Source organism: Saimiri boliviensis, chromosome 10 (genome assembly GCF_048565385.1).
Source record: "Saimiri boliviensis isolate mSaiBol1 chromosome 10, mSaiBol1.pri, whole genome shotgun sequence".
Lineage (NCBI taxonomy): Eukaryota > Metazoa > Chordata > Mammalia > Primates > Cebidae > Saimiri > Saimiri boliviensis.
The window spans coordinates 12,516,587-12,540,818 of record NC_133458.1 but is presented as its reverse complement, the minus strand read 5'-3'; the positions used below and the strand labels follow the sequence as shown (position 1 = coordinate 12,540,818).

Below are 24,232 nucleotides of genomic sequence, written 5' to 3'. Positions count from 1 at the left end.
TTTTTGTGAAATTGAAATCCCAGGAGAAGATAGAGAAAATTGAGAAGAAATTATACTTGGAGAAATAATGAAATATTTTGAAATAATTTCAAAGATAATAAAATACAAGATACACATTGTAGAAAAAAATGTACAAGATTTTCTCATTATACATCCATTTTTCTTAATAAGTATAATGCTTTTAAAAGTATGATAATAAAGACCAGTGGAACAGAACAGAGAGTCCAGAAACAGGAATGATTCAATAAATAGTTAACCATATGGGCAAAACACACACTTAATTTATATCTCATATAAATTCACAAAATTCATTTTAGTTTATTAAGAGGCTAAAATAATTTAAAAATTGAGATATTTATGTATCCATAATAGATTTATTTATCAAATTTGTTAATATCCATTTGGAATGATTTTCTAAACAAAATGCAAAAAAAAATCAAAAAGGAAATATTTGATATGTGATACTATATTTAATAAAAAGCTTCTAGTTACCAACGGACATTGTGAATAACTGAAAAGAAAACACAGTCAAGAAGACCCATGTGTGATCAATAAACGATAGATAGCTGAATATATTCCATTTACTTGAAAACACAAAAACGTTGTTAACAGCAAAATGGGCAATTAACAGAACAGAAGCCATGCATAAACATTAAACCTATTAAGAAATACCCTCATTAGTTACCACATACATGCAATGTATAATGAAGAGATAATATTTGATCCCTACTGGATTAGTAGAAGTCTGGAGAAGAGTTGCAGAGAGTGTGGAACAGCTGTATTTATTGAAATGGTGTATGACACTATTTAGGAAACTAAAACAGGTGAATACATTCTTGTTAAGCAATTCCATGCTTAGGCATAGTAGAATAACTCACATAACTATACATTCCCAGTTATGTGTGGCAGTCTTATGTTGGTAATAGCAATAATTTAGGTGAAACATCACTGACCATAAGGAGTGGCAGAGTCATAAAATAGAAAACTATGAACATGTACATTTGATGAGCAAAATTTTAAAATTGCTTACCTTTCAAGTAGTTAAGACAAATGCACACCAATTGTAGAGTTACAGCAATGTCTATAAGATTTTTTTCAACCCCGTATGTCATCATTTGAACATATGTATTACTATCATATGTATTTTCTATCAGTTTGATTTCTGTGGAAGCCTATGCAGTGAGCCAGCATTGGCTCTTCTGCTTACACTGTCTTTTAATCTACACTAGATATTTAAGCTATCTAAGGCCGATTACCCAGTCTGTAGAAAAGAGAGTAATAACATTATTTCATATGTTTTAAATAGTTAATGAGATGCATTAGATAAAGCATCTTACACAATGCATTGTATATAATTAGACTCATTTGTGACTTCTCTTTCTCTCATCTAACTGTATGTTCATCCTGAATACATACACATACATTCACACACCCAAATGCCTATAGATCTGTATAAAAAGATAAGAATATGTACATTTGTACAAATGTATATATCTGTATCTACATGAATTCATGGTTATTTTAAAGCAGAAATTTGGCATCATGTTTTTAAAAGTCTTACTTAGAATTTTCACTTAACATTTTAACAGATCATTAAATATTCTTTGGAAGCATGATCACAATTGATAAAATACATTTTAATACATTTACATTATATATTCTATTTAACCCCAGTAAAAGAGCATTTCATTTTTGTTTTCATTTTATCAATATTACAAATCAGTTTATGGTATACACTATTGTGCCCTCATCAGAGAGTACCACCTCATATGCATCCATACTCTGTCCTTCCTTTGCTCCTAGTCAAAGAAAGAAACCTTCAGTACCTGGCATTACTATGTGTTTGAAATAAAGTTAGGTTCGGTTATTATAATCTTTTCCTCCTAGCTCATCCCTCTCCTTATTCTTTTGCCACACCTTTTGAAAAACCTTTCTTGCAGTACTGTCCATTAGAACTTCTGCATTAATGGAAATATCCTATATTATCCATTCAGATAAGCTTCACCTATGTGTGGCTATTGAGCACTTGAAATGGAGCTAGTGCAATTGAGGAGGTGTCTTTTAAATTTTATTTAATTTGAATAAATATCAATTTTAATTACAATAATCACATGTCATTTCTGGGTACTGTGTTAGTCCATCAAGAAGGATAAATAGATAAGAAAAAAATGAACAAGGTTGAATGATAGAATATTGTGATTTAAAAAAGGAAAAAGGATAAATGAAGAAAGAAAAACAGATAGATGTAGAAAAATGCATAAAATGAATAAAATAGGAGATTTTTAAAATACTGAAAATAAAGAATACAAAGTGTAATAATGGTATTCCGTGTGATTCTAGTGCATTAATATACCGTTAATATTATGTGGTTTTTGTATTTATGATTTTAATATAAGAATTCAGAGATGGAATTTCAAACTCAAGGTATTATAAATTCTACCTTGTGTTGCCATTTATCTTTGAAGAGAATATGATCTCTTGATCTTGAATATGATCTATAGAAATGATTCTCATAAAGCATCTCACCAACAAAAGAAATTTGTGATAAAATATTAAGGTTGAACTAATCTAGTATCAGTCCATTATTGGCTGCTTTTTTGTTTTCATTTGAACACTTCATTTTACTACTTGTGTCATGTAAACAGATGTCATTATAGTATAAATTACCTTAAAAGATACTACTGCCTGTATTGTATTCATTTTGTAATTTAAGATTAGGTGATGCAATATCTGAATCCCATTCCCAAGGCGATACTTCAACCTGAGTTTATAAGGGCCATAACAATCACTCACACTTTTTTACCAGTGTAGGTCACTACTCCTGCATCATTATAACAACTTTGTCTATGTAAAGAAATAGGAAGATTATAAGGCAAGATGAAAGAATTATAAGCATTCAAACTCCTTTTTCAAACCAATTTGGAAATATTTTTTTATCTGAGTTCTTAGTGGATTAACTGAATTTCTTCTAATGGAACTGATAGGGACAGGAAACAAGGAAATTCTGGGCAGAAGAGGGTGGGATGCTGGTGCATGCCTCACCCTTAAGAATGGACCTGCAGCCCAAAAGGAGAGCAGGTATTCTTGTTTTCCTGCTTAAATGTTGCCTTTTTCAAAACCATAAAAGTCCCAGCCTCCACCAGCAGAGAGAGGAGAAGAGAAGAAGTAGTGGGACATTAGAGACTATGGTTGGCTGGATGTCAGAGAGAAGTAGTGTGACTTCAGCGGAAGAGCTTGACCACATTGCTCCTAAGAGGAGTCAGGCCATGGATGGTTGGACTCCAGGAAGATTATCTTCCCACTCCATCCCCTTTTCAGCTTCCCTTCCCACCGAGAACCACTTTCATTGGCAATGAAATATCCCACATTTGCCACCTCCAATTTGTTTGTGTGACCTCGTTCCTATGGGTGCTAGACAAGAACTCCAGTGTAGGTGCAAAAGGCTGTCACACTGACCCTCCACTGAGCTGTTAACACTTAAGTCACCTGTGGATGCAAAGCTAAAAGAGTATTTAATGTAACACTCTTTCTGGGGCTTCAGGGATTTCAGGCACCCCCCTACAGGCTGCTGCTGGGCTACACAGAAAAAGTGCTCACCCCAGGTTCTGCACCCACTCACTTGTGCTCCCCTTCTTGCAAGCGTGGAATGCAGTGGGACCCCAATGAGTGGAGTCTGCCCCTGCTGGCATAGAAGAAGCTGACTAGCTTTGATGCCTGTGCACTCCAGATCCCCTCCACAAAGGGGTCAGGGAAACTTTCCTGTTTCAAAATCATGCAGTTCTTTGGGGATACCCACAGACATTAGTAAATGTCTGAGTGGATCTGGGAGCTACAATATTTTAGCCTCAAAGATATAACTAACTTAGACTCACACACACTCACAAGTTATGTGCTACCAATGCCCTTCAATACAGATGTGGAAATTATCAGGAAACATAAATAAAAACTGTCATGTGTAGAAGGGAATATTGGAATATAGAGTACCTGACCAAAGAAGAAAAACTAAGCACTATCTTCCCTGCCTGTGGAGGAAACTCCTCACTTAACAAATCCTGTAGTACAAGTGTCTACCTTCTGTGACAGACCTTCTTGCCTATTATATTTTGTGGCTTCTGGCTTGCTCTTTATGAAGTTTTTCCATGTCTCTTTACCTCCCTCCCTCCCTTCCTCCCTTCCTCCCTCCCTCCCTCCCTTCCTTCCTTCCTTCTATTTCTCCTTCCTTTCTTTCTTTCCTCTTTCCTTCTTTCTTTTTCTTTCTTTTCTATTTTTGTTTTGGAGATGGAGTTTCTGTTGCCCAGGCTGAAGTGCAGTGACATGATCTCAGCTCACTGCAACCTCCGCCTCCTGAGTTCAAGAGATTCTCCTGTCTCAGCCTCCCAAGTAGCCTAATTATTGTATTTTTAGTAAAGATGGGATTTCACCATGTTGGCTAGGCTGGCCTAGAACTCCCAGCCTCAGGTGAGCCACCCACTTTGACCTTCCAAAGTGCTGGGATTACAGGCATGAGCCACTGCGCCCAGCCACATGTCTGTTTTCATCCACGATCCCATCTGATATGAACATAGGGAGAGATACTTTTTGGAGGACCTGCACATGTTTTTTAGGTAAGGTTTAGGGGATCTTGGATTCTCTTTAAAAAATTTAAAGCTGTCTTAACAGTAGCTATTCAATACTTGTAAATGTTAGCAATTGTCTGGTATATTTTGTACAATTAATTCCATGTGTAAATAAACACAGCAAAAGTTCTCATACCAACATAGTTGTTGAACCTGAACATTCTCACCTTTTGCTTACTGGCTTTCATGTTCTTCGTGTCTCTATTGATTATTTTGAATTCACTTGAAATAACCAGCTAGGTGATAATGTTATACCTTATTCATCATCTGTGGGCTTCCTCCTGTTGTGTAGCAAGAGAACACTTAAGAAAATTCGTTGCAATGATTGGACCACAGTGTTGTCTCTAACTAATGCTGCCTTTTAAGAGTCAATATTGATGAAGGTACCAGGTGGGAATATTGTAGAATTTGTCTTTTTCATCCCTGCTACATTTCCAGTTAATGAGCTGACAGTGAAATTAGACTGCGAGCTATCGGCAGATAAATTTCTCAAGCCTTCCTGTTCTCTGCTTACTTCTCTACTGACTCTAGTTTCAGTTTGTTGACCAAAAGCATCAGGACTGAGTACACACTACATTTTAAAGTTTTCTACAATTGTAGATCTTGGTTGGCATGTTACCTGCTTTCGAATGTACAGCAGCCAACATTTTGAACAAGAGTTTTACTGTCACATAAAGAAAGAGATCAACTCTCCAGCCTGCAATATTGAATGCTCACTATTTGCCTTAAAATCTCCATTCAGTCAATTCTATTGATATTTTGTTATTGCAAAAGACGTTTCCAGTTATGAAACTTTATGCCAATTACAATTAAATTTATCTCTATAAAACAACAAAAATATTAACAACATAAAAACAGTTAATAGTTTCTTAAAGAGAGTACATTTTTAAATGTTTCTTACATGTGAAAGGATTCCAGATACAGCAGGTCAGTGCTAATATAGTGCCTACAGAATCTCTGCAGTTATCAAGAATCCAGTCACTTTTTATCTGTTCCACAATCTTTGTAACAAGTTCCAAACTCAAGGATTTCCTCATTTTCATGAAACAGCCATTATGACTCTACTCATCAGACCCATGTTCTAGGATGGAACAAGGAGGAAGACATAAGCCTAAAAGAGGAGAGTACTGTGACAGTCATCCCTTTTTAAGGTGGTTTATTGGAAGTGGAATCTAACAGTTTCCATTCTGAAATATAACTTAATAACCTGAGGCATGTCCACATCTTGGTTTAATTTTCTAAAGAAAAAAAAAAAAAGGGAGACTGTGTTGTAGGCAGGTTACTAGCAGTCTCTTCAGTCTAATCATACATTATGTTTTTTATCTGTAACATATGTTATACTTTACAAGGCTATTGCCCTCAGAATAAAATTATTATAAATATGGATAGGTTAGTGTTGACTTTGCCCTTGTCAAATTTTGGGGGATTCTGTTGAAGTACATGTTAGCAAATCCAATAAAAGAGTGGGTGTTTCAATATATTAGTTTCCTGATAGACATACTTCAGTATCCCAGTATCTGGAGGCCACTGTCTCTTTCTTATCTTATGACACAGATACAGCTTTAAAAGAAAACACCCTGCAGTAAATTTCAGATGAGATTTTGATTTTTTATATTCTTACTACTGTTCATTTTAATGAAACTTTCTGAGACAAGTAACTCACAAGTGTAAGCTTTTTAATGAAACCAATTTTGTACATTAGAATTATCATATTTTGAAAGAATGTTGCCTGCCACTGCTAGAATAGTGCTGCTTTTTGGTACTACATCAAGTTTTAACTTCCTATAAAACTAGAGAAATATATGCAGCATATATAAAAACAATCATCACATCCAAAGCAATACTTTAAAAACAAAAAAAAGAGGACACTGTATTGGTTAAATTGCTTTAACTGTGGCCAAGTATACATATATTGTTTTGCCTTTTTTATGCTTCTAGTTGACCCTAACATTAGAAGTTAATATAACATTAGATAATTTCCCACTCTTCAAATTTGTAACAGAGAAAAATTTCCATATATAATTTATAATAACAAAATTCACAATTAATTCTTTGATGAGACTGATTTGGATTCAGCCCAGTGTGAAAAATGATTGTAACTTATATAACTCCTACCACAAACTCATTCATCTATGCATCTGTGTGCTAAGAGAGTATACATGCAGAATTAGGAAGAGAGGTGCTTTTCTAAGAACAGTGTATCTGTATTCATAGAAGTATTATTCACATAGCCAAAGGTGAGAACAACAGAAGTATCTATGAGTGGATAAGTGAATTGACAAAATGTGGTATATACATACAGTGGGATATTATTCAGCCTTAAGAAGGAGAAAAATTCTGATATACACTACAACGTAAGTGAACCTCAAGGACATTATGCTAAATAAAATAAGTCAGACACAGAAAGAAAAATACTATGTCAATGATTACTGTTGCAGGGGTACATTAGTAATCAAATTCTTAGAGACAGAAAGTAGAAGAGTGGTTTCCCAGGTCTGGGATGAAGAGTGTGAATGCAAAGTTGATTAATAAGTTTACGTTCTATAATATAAAAGTAGTTCTGAAGATTGATTGTACAACACTGTAAATGTACTTAATATTAGTGAACTGTACACTTAAAAATAATTAAGAGAGTAAGCTTTGTGTTGCCTAAACATTTTCTGGGGAAGTACATGATTAATGAACAATATGTTTACTTTTGCTGAATTAGAATAGGGTATGATGAACGAGAAGGGTTAATTTTGTTTTTTTTATTTTTTGTATTATTTTGATCTTTGAGTCATATCATATAAACATTTAACCTATTCAAAATTTTAAAGTTAGTAAAATATCATGGATGGAAATCTAGAGTATTTAATACTAAAGCTGATGAGCATAATTCCTTTACAAAGTAGAATTTAGGGTCAATATTAGTAATTAAGAGAAACTATTTTCCTTCTAATCATACCTTATACGGGCATACCTTATTTTATTGTGCTTACTTTTATTATTCCTCACAGATAGTGAGTTTCTCGAAAATCAGTTGTTTGTGGCAATTCTGCATTGCACAAGTCTATCAGCATTGTATTTCCAATAGCGTGTGATTACTTTGTGTCTCTGTGCCACACTTTGGTAATCCTCACAACACTTCAAACTTTTCATTATTATTACGTCTGTTATGGTGATCTGTGATTAGTCCTCCTTCATGTTACTATTGTAATTGCTTTGGGACATCACCAACTGCACCCATATGAGCTGGCAAACAAGTGATGAATGTTATGTGTGTTCTGATTGCTCCACTAACCAGCTGTTCTCCCATCTCTCTCCCTCCCTCTTTTTGGGCCTCTCTATTCCCTGAGACAGATAAATCCTGAAATTAGTCTAGTTAATAACACTACAAGGCCTCTAAGTTTACATGAAAGAAAGAATTTTATGTCTTTCACGTTAAATCAAAAGCTAGAAATAACTGAGCCGAGTGAGGAAGGTGTATTAGTCCATTTTCACAGTGCTATAAAGAACTATCTGAGAGTGGGTAATTTAAGGAAAACAGATTTAATTGACTCACAGTTCTGCAGGCTATACAGGAAGCATAACTGGGAAGACCTCAGGAAACTTAAAATCATGGAGGAAGGCAAAGGGAAAGCAAGCATGTCTTATATGATGAGAACAGGAGGAAAGGAAGGTAGAGCAGGGACAGGAGATGTGACACACATTTAAACAAGTAGATTTCAGGAATATTCTATCATGAGACAGCACTGAGGGATGGTGCTGAACCATTAGAAACTCCCACCATAATCCATTCGCCTCCAATTAGATCCTACCTCCAACAGTGGGAATTGCAATTTGACATGAGAATTGGGTGGGGACACAACTTCAAACTATATCATTCTACCCCATGTCTCTCCCAAATCTTACAGCATCTTCACATTGCAAAATACAATCATCACTTATCAAAAGTTCTCCATCATCAGATTAACTCAAAAGTCCTCAGTCCAAAGTCACATCTGAGACAGGCAAGTCCCTTTTGTTTAGGAGCCAGTAAAATTAAAAAAAATAAAAAAAATTAAAAAAGTAACTTCCAAGATACAATAGGGATATAAATATTGAGTAAATAAATACTTTTCAAAATGCAGAAATAGGCCCAAACAAAAGGGCTACAGGCCCCACACAAATCTATAACCCAGCAGAGAGGCCATTAAATCTTAAAGCTTCAAAATAATCTCTTTTGACTCCATGTTTAGCCGTATGTGGATCTACCATTCTGTGGTCTGGAGGACAGTGACACTCTTCTGACAGCTCCACTAGGCAGTGCCCCCAGAAGGCATTCTGTGCAGGGCTCCACTTCTGAAGCAGATTTCTGCCTGGGTATTCAGGTGTTTCCAAATATCCTCTGAAGTCTAAGCAAAGGCTTCTGAGCCTGAAAACTTGCCCACTGAGACCAATGCAGTGGAAGTTTTTGGCTTGCACCCTCTGGAGCAGTGTGGCCTGGGGCATATCTAGGGCCCTGTTAGCCACAGCTGAAGCTGAAGTGGCTAGGACACAGGGAGTAGTGTCCTGATGTAGCACAGAACAGTGGAGTCCTGGGTCCAGCCCACAAAACCACTCTGTCCTCCTTGGCCTCTTGGCCTGTGATGGTAAGGGCTTCCCTGAAGTTATTTGAAATGACTTCCAGGCATTTCTTCCATTGGTTTTGCTCCCTTTTCCTTATACAAACTTCTTCAGCCAGCATGAATTCCTCCCCAGATAATGTGTTTATATTTTCTATTACATAGCCTGGCTGCAAATTTTTCAAACACTTATGTTCTGTTTTCGTTTTAAATATAATTTAAAGTTTCAGATAATCTATTTGCACATACATATGAGTGTATACTTGTAGAAGCAGCCAGTTCATTAGAAGCAGCCAGTTCACATCTTGACACTTGGTTGCTTAGGTATTTCTTCAGTTAGATACCCTAAATCATTACTCTTATGTTCAAAGTTTCACAGATCTCTAGTACAGGGACAAAACACCTCTAGTCTCTTTACTAAAGAATACCTTGAGTGACCTTTACTCAAGTTACTAATAAGTTTCTCATCTCCATCTAGACCACCCCAGCCTTGATTTCATTGTCTATATAACTATCAGCATTTTGGTCTCAACAATTTAACAAGTGTCTAGGATGTTCCAAACTTTCTGTCATCTTTCCTTCTTCTTCTGAGCCCTTCAAACTTTTCCTACTTCCTTTATCTACCCAGTTCCAAAGTTGCTTCCACACTTTCAGTTATCTTACAGCAATGCCCCACGTATCTACTACTAATTTCTTTTCTTTTCTTTTCTTTCTTTCTTTCTTTTTTTTTTTTTTTTTTTTTTTTTTTTTTTTTTTTTTTTTGAGACGGAGTTTCGCTCTTGTTACCCAGGCTGCAGTGCAATGGCGCTGTCTTGGCTCACCACAACCTCCGCCTCCTGGGTTCAGGCAATTCTCCTGCCTCAGCCTCCTGAGTAGCTGGGATTACAGGCACGCACCACCATGCCCAGCTAATATTTTGTTGTATTTTTGCATTGCTATAAGGAACTGTCTGATTTTTTTGCCGAGGATTGTCTTGGCTATGAGGGCTCTTTTTTGGTTTCATATGAAGTTTAAGGTATTTTTTTTCCAGTTCTGTGAAGAAGTGGAAAGAAGCTTGATGGGGATAGCATTGAATCTATAAATTATTTTGGGCAGTATGGCCATTTTCATGATATTGATTCTTCCTAACCATGAGCATGGAATGTTTTTCCATCTGTTTGTGTCCTCTCTTATTTCCTTGAGCAGTTGTATATGGAAAAATGCTTATAATTACTGGTGATTATAGAAATGCAAATCAAAACCACAATGAGATACCATCCCATGCCAGTTAGAATGGCAACCATTAAAAAATCTGGAGACAACAGATGCTGGAGAGGATGTGAAGAAATAGGAATGCTTTTACACTGTGGATGGGAGTATAAATTAGTTCAATCATTGTGGAAGACAGTGTGGTGATTCCTCAAGGATCTAGAAATAGAAATATCATTTGACCTAGCAATCCCATTACTTGGTATATACCGAAAGGAATATAAATCATATAGTGTAAAGACACATGCACATGCATGTTCATTGCAGCACTATTCACAATAGCAAAGAGTTGGAACCAACCCAAATGCCCATCAATGGTAGAAAATGTTGCACATATACACCATGGAATACTATGCACCATAAAAAAGGATGAGTTCATGTCCTATGCAGGGACATGGATGAAGCTGGAAATCATTATTCTCAGCAAACATATGCAAGAAGAGAAAACCAAACACCACATGTTCCCACTCATAATTGGATGTGGAACATGAGAACATATGGACACAGGGATGGGAATATTACACACCAGGGCCTTTAGGTGGGTGGGAGAGCTAGGGAGGTACAGCAGAGGTGGGGGGATTGGGGAGGGAGAACATTATGAGAAATACCTAATGTAGATGATGGAAGGATAGATGTAGCAAACCACCATGTCATGTGTATACCTATGTAGCAATCCTGCATAATCTGCACATGTACCCCAGAACTTAAAGTATAATTTTTAAAAAGGTAAAAAAATTAATTAATTAATTTAAAAAGACAACTGAGATTGGGTAATTTGTAAAGAAGACATTTAATTGACTAACAGTTCTGCAGGCTCTACAAGAAGTATGGCTGGGAAGGCCTCAGGAATCACAAAATCATGGTGAATCGTGAAGGGGAAGCAAGCACATCTCACATGATAAGAGCAAAAAGAATGGAGAGTGGGAGAGGGTGTGTTCTACAAGTTTTTAAACAAGCAGATCACAGGAGAATAACATCACAAGATAGCACTTGGGGAATGGTGCTAAACCATTAGATGCCCTCATGATCCAATAACCTTCCATTAGGCCCCATCTCCAACACTGGGCATTAAAATTTGATATTAAAAGTATGGTCCATGGAACACATAAATAAGAATGCAATACAGCTTTATTGCTGATATAGAGGTAATTTTAGTGGTCTGGATAGAAGACCAAACCAGTTACACAATTCCCTAAAGCCAAAGTCAAATCCAGAGCAAGATCCAAACTCTTCAATTTTCTGAAGGCTGAGAGAGGTGAAAAATATGCAGAAGAAAAGTTATAAGCTAACAAAAGTTGGTCACAAGGTTTAAGAAAAGAAGCCATCTTCGTAACATAAAACTTTTCAATGTAGAGAGGAAATGTCAATGTTTGGCTTCAAAGTTTAAAGGGACTAGCTGACTCTTGTTGTGGCCTAATGCAACTGGTGACTCTAAGTTGAAGCCAGTGCTAATTTACAATCTGAAAATCTTGGGACCCATAAGAATTTTGCTAAATTAATTCTGCCTGTGCTTTATAAATAAAAATGCCTGGATGACACAGCACATCTGTTACAGTATACCAAACATATTAAATTCACAGTTGAGACCTACAACTGAAAAAAAGAGATTCCATTGAAAATATTACTGCTCATTGGCAACACACCTAGTCACTCAAGAGTTCTTATACAGATATACAAGGGAAATAATGTTTTTTCACTTCTGTGAATACAACATGCATTCTGTAGCCCATGGAACAAGGAGTAATTTCAAATTTCAAGTCTTATTATTTAAGAAATATTTTATATAAAGCTATAGCTGCCATTGATAGTGATTCCTCTGATGTATCAAAGGAATAATAAAACAAAGCAAATAATAAAACCACTGGAAAGGATGCAGCATCCATTAAGAACAGTTGTGATTCATGGGAGGTGAAAATGCCAACATTAACAGAAAAGTAAAAGTCAATTCCAAACCTCATGGATGACTGTGAGGAAGGAGTTCAACATTTCATTGGAGTAAGTAACTGCAGATGTGGTAGAAATAGCAAAAGAAACAGAATTAGAAGTGAAGTCTGATGATGTGACTGAGATGCTGTAATTTTATAATAAAACTTTAACAGTTAAGGAAGTATTTCTTATGGATAAATGATATGGTTTGGCTGTGTCCCCACCCAAATCTCATCTTGAATCAGAACTCTTACAATTCCCATGTGTCATGGGAAGGACGCAGTGAGAGTTAATTGGGTCATGAGGGCAGATTTTTCTCCTGCTGTTCTTGTGCTGGTGATTAGGTCTTATGAGATCTGATGGTTTTATAAAGAGGAGATCCCCTGCAGAAGTTCACTCACTCTTTGCCTGCTGCCATCCATGTAATATACGACTTGCTCCTCCTTGCCTTCCACCATGATTGTAAGGCCTCCCCAGACATATGGAACTTTAAGTTCAATAAACTTTATTTTGTAAATTGCCCAGTTTCAGGTGTGTCTTTACCAGCAGCATGAAAACGGACTAAAACAGCAAATTGGAACCAGAACTGGGGTGCTGCTGAAAGATACCCAAAAATGTGGAAGTGACTTTGGAACTGGGTAACAGGCAGAGGTTGAAACAGTTTGGAGGGTTCAGAAGAAGACAGGAAAATGTGGAACAGTTTGGAACTCCTTAGAGACTTCTGTTGAATGGCTTTGCCCAAAATACTGATAGCAATATGGACAATACAATCCAGGCTGAGGTAGTCTCTCAATGGGGATAAGGAACTTTTTTGGAAACTGGAACAAAAGTGACTCTTGTTATGGTTTAGCAAAAAGTGTGGTGGTATTTTGTCCCTGCCCTAGAGATTTGTGGAATTCTGAACTTGAGAGAGAGGATTTAGGGTATGCTTGTGAAAGACATTTTGAAGCAGCAAAGCATTCAGGATGTGACTTAGGTGCTGCTAGAGGCATTCAGTTTTATAAGGGAAGCAGAGACTAAAATTTCAGAAAATTGGCAGCCTCACAGAAATAGAAAAGAAAAGCCCATTTTCTAATAAGAAATTTAAGCCAGATGTAGACAATTGTATAAGTAATGGGGAGCTGAATGTTAATACCCAAGACAATGGGAAAAATATTTCTAAGGCATGTCAGAGGTCTTCAAAACAGTTTCTATTATACTACTTCACACTGCTTTATAGCAGTTCCTATTACAGGCCCAAAGGCCTAGGAGGAAAAAATGGTTCTGTGGGAAGGGCCCAGGATCCCCATGTTGTGTGCAGCCTAAGGACTTGGTGCCCCATATCCCAGCCACTTTAGCCATGGCTGAAAAGGGACAATGTAGAGCTTGGGTCATGGCTTCAGAGGGTACAATCCTCCAGCCTTGATATCTTCCACACGGTGTTGGTCCTGCAGGTGCAGAAAGTTAAAAATTGAAGTTTGGAAACCTCCACTTCGATTTCAGAAGATGTATGGAAATGCCTGGATGCCTCGTCAGAATTTTGCTCTAGGGGTGGGGTCCTCATGGAGAAACACTGCTAGGACAGTGTAGAAGGGAAATGTGGGGTGAGAGCCCCCACACAGAGTCCGTACTGGGGTACTGCCTAGTGGAGCTGTAAGAAGAGGGCCACCATCAACCAGACCTCAGAATGGTGGATCCACTGAAAGCTTGTATCCTGCATCTGGAAAAGTCACAGACCCTCAATTCCAGCCTGTGAAAGCAGCTGGGAAGGAGGCTGTACTCTGCAAAGCCACAGGGGTGGAGCTTCCCAAGACTCTGGGAACCTGCACGTTAGCATGACCTGGATGTGAGACCTGGAGTCAAAGAAGATCTTTTTGGAGCTTTAAGATTTGACTGCCCCACTGAAGTTTGGGCTTGCATGGGCTCTGTAGTCCCTTTGCTTTGGCCAATTTCTCCCATTTGGCATAAGTGTATTTACCCAATAACTATACCCCCATTGTATCTAGGAAGTAACTAGTTTGCTTTTGATTTTACAGGCTTATAGGCCAAAGGTACTTGCCTTGTCTCAGATGAGACTTTAAACTGTGGACTTTTGGGTTAATGCTGAAATGAGTTAAGATTTTGAGGAACTCTTGAGAAGGCATGATTGGGTTTGAAATGTGAGGATATGAGATTCGGGAGGGGCCAGAGGCAGAATGATATGATTTGGCCATGTTCCCACCCAAATCTCATCTTGAATTGTAGCTCTCACAATCCCCATGTGTCATGGGAGGGACCCAGTGAAAGGTAGTTGGATTATGGCAGTGAGATGTTCTATTGCTGTTCTAGTGATGGTGATTGGGTCTCATATGATCTTAAGGTTTTTTTTTTTTTTTTGAGATGGAGTTTCGCTCTTGTTACCCAGGCTGGAGTGCAATGGTGTGATCTCGGCTCACCGCAACCTCCACCTCCTGGGTTCAGGCAATTCTCCTGCCTCAGCCTCCTGAGTAGCTGGGATTACAGGCACGTGCCACCATGCCCAGCTAATTTTTTGTATTTTTAGTAGAGACGGGGTTTCACCATGTTGACCAGGATGGTCTTGATCTCTCGACCTCGTGATCCATCCACCTCGGCCTCCCAAAGTGCTGGGATTACAGGCTTGAGCCACCGCGCCTGGCGATCTTATGGTTTTATAAAGAGAAGATTCCCTGCACAAGCTCTCTCTCTCTTTGCCTGCTGCCTTCCACATAAAATATGATTTACTCCTTCTTGCCTTCTGCCATGATTGTGAGGCCTCCTGGCCATGTGGATCTGTATACTTAATACAACTCTTCCTTTTGTAAATTGCCCAGACTCAGGTATGTCTTTATCAGTAGTGTGAAAATTGACTGGCACAATGAACAAAATAAATATGATTTTTTAAAACGGAATCTACTTGGAAGATGCTGTTGCATTGCTGAAATGATAACAAAGAATTTAGAATGTTAAATAAACTTAGTTGATAAAGCAACAATAGTGTTTGAGAGTATTGATTCTAATTTGGAAAGAACTACTATAGGTAAAGTGCTGTCAAAGAGCATCACGTGCTATCAATAAATTATTCATGAAAAGAGAGTGAATCTATATTGCAAATTTCATTGTTGTCTTATTTTTAGAAATTGCTGCAGTTGCCTCAACCTTCAGCAACCACTACCCTGACCATTCAGCTGCCATCAAGATTAAGGTAAGACCACTAGCAAAAATTATGACTCATTGAAGGCTCAGATGATTGTTAGCATTTTTTAGTAATATGATATTTTTAACTAAGGTGTGTACTGTTTTCAGACATAAGTCTGCTGCACACGTAATAGACTGCAGTATAGTGTAAATATAACATTTATATACTGATTAAAAAATTCATATGATTTACCTTATTTCAATATTCACTTTATTGTAGTGTCTGGAACAGAATCTCTGTGGTATGCCTGTAATATAATTTTTGCCATCTGCATATTATTTTTACAATTTTCAAAAATGAAAATACTGCTAGAAAAGATAACATTTGAAGTTATCACCAGTCACCAGAGTGCATCAGAAAGGGGTAGCACTGTATATTTAAAGGCGTAACAGTATGAGAAATGGATAGTAAAGAAGAGGGGCTGGAGGAGAGAAGATAAGCATTCTCTTCTTCACCACATATTGGCAAAAGAGAAGTGATGGCTCACATTCTCCGGAAGCTATACAGTTATTATTGTTGTGTTATAATAAAACTACTATTCTTTTCTATATCCTTAACCAATGGTAATCTAGAGCCATTATTATTACCAGTATACATAAAAAACATCAGGTGATATTTACTATATAACTACTCTTTCTGGCGTACATAAAGAAAGCAGGTGGTATTTGTAGTTCTGTAATTCAAGTGTGTCTTTTGTTTTCAACTTATTTTCTTGTTCTCTAAGACCCAGCTCTCACAAGTAGCCTTGGATAGGAATGTTTTATTACATTTACTCACTTTAACCAAAATAAAACCTCACTTAATTGTCCATCAACCAGTTAAATTAAATAACTTCATTTTGATATGTTTATGCTATGTAATACTCCTTAGCATTAAAATATTAACAGAATTTTTATTCATGCAACTATACAAATGAATATCTAAAACATATTGAGGAAAATAATCTAGACACTAAGGAGTTTTCACTGAATGATTTCAACTATATAAAGATTTTAAATAGGCAATAATAATTGATGGTGATCAGTTGTTTAAAGGAGCAGGAAACAATTGATCTTTAAAGAACAAGAGAGATTTTTAACATATATGGCTTAAAATTTTTGATCAAAGCTCCACTGTTCATACCCCACGTTCCATGTAAACTGTAAGGCAAATAGAAAATGTCCATATTTAATGATGTTCTAAACAGGGGTCCATATAGAATGAGAAAGTGGTCATTAATAGTGTTTCCACATCTGCTCCAGTTGGCTCCAGCTCAGAAGACAATCTGGAGCTGAGTTTGCACCATAGATCTAACAGAAGGATTCTACTTCCTTTCAGTTTTGTTAAGAAACCTAATTTCATATTGAAGATAAATTATAATATGTGCCCAGGCTCATAGATCTGGTCTAGTATATGTGTGCGACATTCTGCAGGTTATATCTGCAGGAAGCATAGTACATGAGGTTATGCTTTCCAAGTAGGAAACAAAGACAGGTGACAGGCTTTTGTTATCTTTTTCGTATTCATCGTTGCCGCTTCATTTGGTCACTTCTGTGCCTTGGAGATCGCTGCAGTCTTAAGCTCTTATGATTAATTCATCTCACACAATGTATTAGTACATTGTTCAAATATTACAGATGACAAATGTATCAGTGGAGATAGGGAAATAATCAAAGATGTATTTAAGGAGATGTGTTTTGCATTTTAATATCTCAATTTAAAGTAAAATAAACGTTGAAAAATAAAATGAATAATGTGGTTGCCACAAAATATTTAAATATCAGAATTCCATATTATTTTATTAAAATATCACAAATAAAAATATGTAAGAAATAACATTTTATAATTTATTTATATCTGACTATTTTATCATGTTTTACATACAAAATAGATTTTATTTATAATGTTTTTATTTAAAGTAAAATTTGAGGTGAGCAAATGATGTTGAAAGATCATTATAATTAGCATAAATATTTACTACTTTATATATTTAAAATTAAAATGTGGACTCTGTAATTTTCATTTGATAATCTAATATTTAAACAATTAAGCAATGCTTTCACTAGCGTTTTTTTTTTTTTTTTTTTTTTTTTGAGTCGGAGTTTCGCTCTTGTTACCCAGGCTGGAGTGCAATGGCGCGATCTCGGCTTACCGCAACCTCCGCCTCCTGGGTTCAGGCAATTCTCCTGCCTCAGCCTCCTGAGTAGCTGGGATTACAAGCACGCGCCACCATGCCCAGCTAATTTTTTTTTGTATTTTTAGTAGAGACGGGATTTCACCATGTTGACCAGGATGGTCTCGATCTCTTGACCTCGTGATCCACCCGCCTCGGCCTCCCAAAGTGCTGGGATTACAGGCTTGAGCCACCGCGCCCGGCCCAGCATTTTTTAATGGAATAGGTGGATGTGAATTGAATACATTCAATAGTAGTGTTGATATGAAAATATATTTAGGGATTTAGGGATTCTGAAATTTATTGCAAATATTGTTTCTACTTAAGACTTTGGATGCCTATTTTTGTCCTAAAGGAGTTTTTTTAGCATTAAAAATTTTTTTCAGGCATCGTTAAGAAACTTACAAAAGAAGCCTTAATTTCCTGATACAGATATGTTTCAAAGATGCTCAAAAAAAACATGATTACACCTTTTGCAATTCAGTTCAAATCTTAATACAACATAAACATGATTTGTCATAATCTCTCTATTAGAATTCTATATACTGACAGCATACACGTGAAGTTCAGAGTCTTCAAAAACATACTTATGGCATACAAAAGGTAGACTATTGGAAGATGTAACACTGCATTTTTCTGTCTGACCTTTCGTTTTCGTTTTAATGCTACAATGTTAAATTTATAAACATTGTTTGTTTAGATTGTGTATAGCACTGGATAGGACATATATGTGTGTGTGTGTCTGTGTCTGTGTGTGGTATGTTCAGTGAATGATGCAGGTTTTGGTTTGGCTTGGGTTTGGTGTCTCATATTACGAGCCTCCTGTTTTACATTGGTAGAAAAATGGGAGAAGTCTAGGAGAAATTACGGCATTAATGTAATGTGGAATATCATGGCTTTTAGCCTGCAACATGATGTGTACTAGATTTTTTTTCCAATGAGAAGGTGAGCATTGATAGCATTTCAGAGGTCTGTAAGTTAATTTACAGTCAAGAGAAGGAAGAGATCCAAAAGCAGGAGATTTTACAGGTGGGTGGGTGTGAGGGAGGACCAGCATAGAAACATTGCAGTTTTCTGAGTACAACGTACTGAGATATTGAACTATGCCTGTGGCAATAGCAATATAAAGGAAGGAATAGAGGTAAGAAATTTTTGAGAAAAAAATAACTTTTGAAGGAATTTGACATGTTGGTTAATTTGTTAAAGGGCTAATCAGAAAGAAACAATAAAATTTTATTTGTGATTTCCGCTTTTAGCACTGGGAGACTGCTACCATTGAGAAAAATACAGAAGTCAGCCAGGCGCAGTAGCTCACGCCTGTAATCCCAGCACTTTGGTGATCTTTTGAGGTCAGGGGTCGGAGACCAGCCTGGCCAACATGGTGAAACCCCCGTCTCTACTAAAAATACAAAAAAAGTAGCCAGGTGTGTTGGCAGGCACCTGTAATCCCAGCTACTGGGAGGCTGAGATGGGAGAATCGCTTGAACCCAAGAGGCAGCAGTTGCAGTGAGCCGAGATCGTGCCATTGCACTCCAGCCTAGGTGACTGAGGGAGACTCCATCTCAAAAAACAGAACAAAACAAAAAGTAAAGAAAAAGAAAAACAGAGAAGTCAGTTTGGGTTGGCAGAGTTATTGGTGAACAGGAATTGAAAGGTGGGGTGAAAGTTTTGTAATCAACTTAATTTTACAATGAATTTAGTTTACAAGATTGATGCAAGACACAGATAGTAATGATCACAGAGATGAAATTAACAAATTAAGGGTGTAAATGCTTCATGGAAAAAGGTGTCTCTGAAAATTACATTTGGTGTAAGATAATACCTTTCTGTTAATGGAAGGAAAGTCAGTAAACTTAGGCTAATTGGACCCAAGATTGTACAAAGTTCTTTTGCCCTCAACATTAGCATTATTACAATACACAGATGTGGAAGTCTAGGTTGTCAGTGGTAACTAAAACACTATCACTATACCTTACTGCCAAGACTGTGCCTCAATCCAAAAACTCACCACAAAACCATCTGGCTTTCAATTTTCTCCAAAATATTACATCAACTATACTCTCAGCACTGCTAATGCATCCACAATATGAAATGTTATGGTCAAGAATGCACCTGCTAATATGAGCCAATTAGAGATTTCTATCTTAACTCAGGGGGGTAGGTAAAATATAAAGAAATTTTATTTTAGTCTACTTCACAACACCTAGGTTTAGTTATGTCAGGCCATCGGGATAATGTTTATCATCTTTAACCTAATATAGTAGAGGAAATATTAGTTATGTATACCTAAGAAAAAGATAGATCCATGTATGCATATGTATCCTAAAACTTCCCTGGAAATATGAATATATTTTGAACTATTTCAGAAGTTTCTAGGATTAGCAAATAAAAAATTACTAGATAGTGTCTCTTTGTAGCCTGGGGACTAAGGTTGTAAAGCAAGAGAAAGAATATTATCTCAGAGGACAAATGGAGCTGCCTTACAGTTCCTTAATTCTAAAAAAAAGAATCATTATTCATAATAAATTTATGAGGAAAATATTAACAGTAACAGTTTATTTCAAAAGCCTGATCTGTCTTATTTGACTGGGAAACATAGTTTTCCTCTAGGGTACATTTTATCATTTAAATTATACAAAAATGTGATAAACAAAACAGTTGAAATAATAGAACCTGAAATTTATCTTAAATGAGATTAGACTATGCCATTGTTCCTAAAGGTATGTGTCTTTTTAAAACAGCTTTTGGGAAATGAATTCATCATTGCATTATATATTCTAAAACAATCCCTATGAATTTTTTGAGATTAATTGGCTTCTCAAAAATGTCTATCTACATATTAAAAAAGAAGAAAGCAAAAAGAAACTAACTCTTCATTATAGCTGGAGGTGTGTATCTGCGACAGTTAATGCAACTTTGAAAGTGCATGTTCACAGGTGCCTAAGGAATATTTAATAATCTCTGTATCCTTTCTCATAAATGTTTAGTTGGGTTTTCATGACAATGATGAGAAACCCTTAGCTAAATAAAATATCTGACTTATTTTATCAATATTATATACATACAGTGTTTTAGAAATAAAACATCCACTTCCTTTCTACGCTGCCTGCTGAGGGGTCCATATGGTGTTGTTCTGGATTCCCATCGTAACTTAAAGGGAAACTTTCACAATGTCCGGAGCCCTTGATGTCTTGCAAATGAAGGAGGAGGATGTCCTTAAGTTACTGGCTGCAGGAACCCAAATAGCTGATACCAATCTTGACTTCCAGATGGAACAGTATATCTATAAAAGGAAAAGTGATGGCATCTACATCAGACATCTGAAGAGGGCCTGGGAGAAGCTTCTCCTGGCAGCTCGTGCCATTGTTGCCATTGAAAACCCTGCTGATGTCAGTGTTACATCCTCCAGGAATACTGGCCAGAGGGCCCTGCTGAAGTTGGCTGTTGCCACTGGGGCCACTCCAATTGCTGCTGCTTCACTCCTGGAACCTTCACCTTCCAGGAGCCACAGCTGCTTGTGGTTACTGACCCCAGGGCTGACCACCAGCCTCTCACGGAGGCGTCTTATGTTAACCTACCTACCATTGCTCTGTGTCACACACATTCTCCTCTGTGCTGTGTGGATATTGCCATCCCATGCAACAACAAGGGAGCTCACTCAGTGGGTTTGATGTGGTGGATGCTGGCTCGGGAAGTTTTGCGCATGTGTGGCACCATTTCCTGTGAACACCCGTGGGAGGTCATGCCTGATCTCTACTTCTACAGAGATCCTGAAGAGATTGAAAAAGAAGAGCAGGCTGCTGCTGAAAAGGCTGTGACCAAGGAGGAATTTCAGGGCGAATGGACTGCTCCAGCTCCTGAGGTCACTGCTACTCAGCCTGAGGTTGCAGACTGGTCTGAAGGCATGCAAGTTTCCTCTGCGACTATCCAGCAGTTCCCCACTGAAGACTGGAGTGCTCAGCCTGCCACGGAAGACTGGTCTGCAGCTCCCACTGCTCAGGCCACTGAAGGGTAGGAGCAACCTCTGAATGGTCTTAAGCTGTTCTTGCATGGGCTCTTAAGCAATATGGAAATAAGATTGATGGAAAATAAGCAACGAGTTTCTAAAATAAATAAATAAATAAATAAATAAATAAAATAAAATAAAGCATCTACAAAGAAAGTTCAGAGTGAGGCAGGGCCTAAGATACACATTAATATATTAATATTCAAAGGTGAGCCCTGCTTTAGTACAACTTTAGATTTCTTATTTAGCTTCTAATTTGCTAACATAGTATTTCACAAGAGGCAGATGAAATTTAATGATACAAAGACAAGAAAAATACATATGGTAAGCTCTGGAAAAGTAGATGTTGTCCTACAAATAATCCCTAGATAAGTAATGATTTGTAATCTTGGGACACAAAATATGAGTTACCACTTATTTGCTATTTTTTCTGCATAAAATGAGTCATTAAAATTTATTATAATTCATAATAAATAGGAGATAATAAGTAATGTATTGCAATTGTTATAAATACATTAATTGACAAACCCTTACAGTGTTAACGAAAGTTTACAGATGACCCATATTTGTAATTAATTTTGCATAATATAATATTGAATCTCATATTTCACTTGAACACATATAGGAAAATATACAAAATTCATCTCTCCTGTCATCAATTTTCCTTCATTTTACTGTTTCAGTAGTGTTATTTTGACAAAGATTCCTTTCTGCAAGACATAATTGTCAATAGAATTGTAAGTGACTGTTTGGTGACAATCCTCTGACTCTTCAGTATAAGTAAAGGAGGATCCAGCTTTAATCAGGGCATAGGACACCGAGAGAGGAAAGAGCAAAAATAGGAGGTGCTAAGAATGTAGGATTGGTAAGAAGCCAGGAATGGAGATTGAAGCCTAATGTCACAGTTTCACAATCTTTCTTGTGTTCTCACTATTTAAAAGGTACTAGAGTTTTCATGTTCTCATATTATACATGGAGATAACTTCATATCGTAACTTGTCTTCATAAGACAAATACTTTCCAATGTTTACTTTATTTCCATTCTGCAAAAGTCAAAGTGCCAAGCAAATGATACTTGCTATTTGTTTAAAAAATGCTGTCTTTACAGTTTCTGGGATAGAATGTCTGTTTTGGCTATGAAAATACTTTAGTTTTATGTCAGTTGTTATATAGCCTATTTACTTTGAAACAGTATTAAGAAGAAACAAGTTAAATATTAAATATTTTTCATAAAGTAAGATAAAAATAGATAAATGTTGTCATATATTATTAAGGACACTTCATTTTTATAATGACTTTACATTCAACAAAGGACAATATTTTACTATTTTTAATCTCATCAATATAAAATGAAATAAAATCCATATATAACCTTAGGATATTTTTTCAGGTATAAGTTGAATTTACTCAGTTATATATTTTGTTGTAGTTGGACAACAATATTAAAATATATAAAGAATAAAGTCAAACATGAGAAGTATTTTCTTTTTCAAAAGTCATTATTTTGAAGAATGATACATCTTGTTAATTAAAGTATATTTTGAAACAGTGGGGATGTGTTGATTATATTTCAATATTCTGATTATATTGATAATATTTAAGTAATTAAATATTTATTGATTATATTTTAATGTTTGTCTCTCTAGTAATCAATATATTTTGATGGAAAAAAGGTGTTTTTCTTTTTTTTTTTTTTAATAAAGTCTACATCTGCTTAAGTAACAATAAAACAGTAGGTGCTGGATTTACCCTACTGACTGAAACAACCAAAATATACACCAAATTAATTGAAAAATGCTTTTAAAGACACTAGCTATTAGGCAAGGAAAGATAGCTGTCCCTGAGATCAAGTAAATAAAGAAAGTGAACCCTATGTTTACCCACATTTACTGCCTTGAGTGAATTTGTAGGGTGTGACAAAAAGAGGGAGAGCCTAGACAATTTAACATATTCCTAAATTGAAAAATGAAGCTGAGAGTGCAGGTAGAGAAAAGTGGCTAGAATTTCCAGGGCATAAAACTGTAATGAAAACTGCACAGAGACTACACTCTGGAGATATTCAAAGTACAAATTAAAAAACCTACTTACTGCTGGGTGCCAAGAAGGAAACAACTTAAAATATTAGAGTCAACAGTACCTATAATACACACAGGGGTACAAGTAGTGCCTAGTCTCAAAACCCAGAAGAGAAGACCTCAACATTAAGTAGTATCTGTTTAGAATATGAACAAGGATCTTGCCTCATAAAGGGATAAAACTTACCTTAGAGGCCGGGCGCGGTGGCTCAAGCCTGTAATCCCAGCACTTTGGGAGGCCGAGGCGGGTGGATCATGAGGTCGAGAGATCGAGACCATCCTGGTCAACATGGTGAAACCCCGTCTCTACTAAAAATACAAAAAATTAGCTGGGCATGGTGGCACGTGCCTGTAATCCCAGCTACTCAGGAGGCTGAGGCAGGAGAATTGCCTGAACCCAGGAGGCGGAGGTTGCGGTGAGCCGAGATCACGCCATTGCACTCCAGCC

General features: G+C 36.7%; 1 pseudogene; it reads left to right on the top strand.

The window, feature by feature from the left end:
• The first annotated feature begins 20,873 nt into the window (after positions 1-20,873).
• LOC101050012 (small ribosomal subunit protein uS2-like) lies at positions 20,874-21,741 on the top strand (annotated as a pseudogene).
• The last annotated feature ends 2,491 nt before the right edge of the window (positions 21,742-24,232 follow it).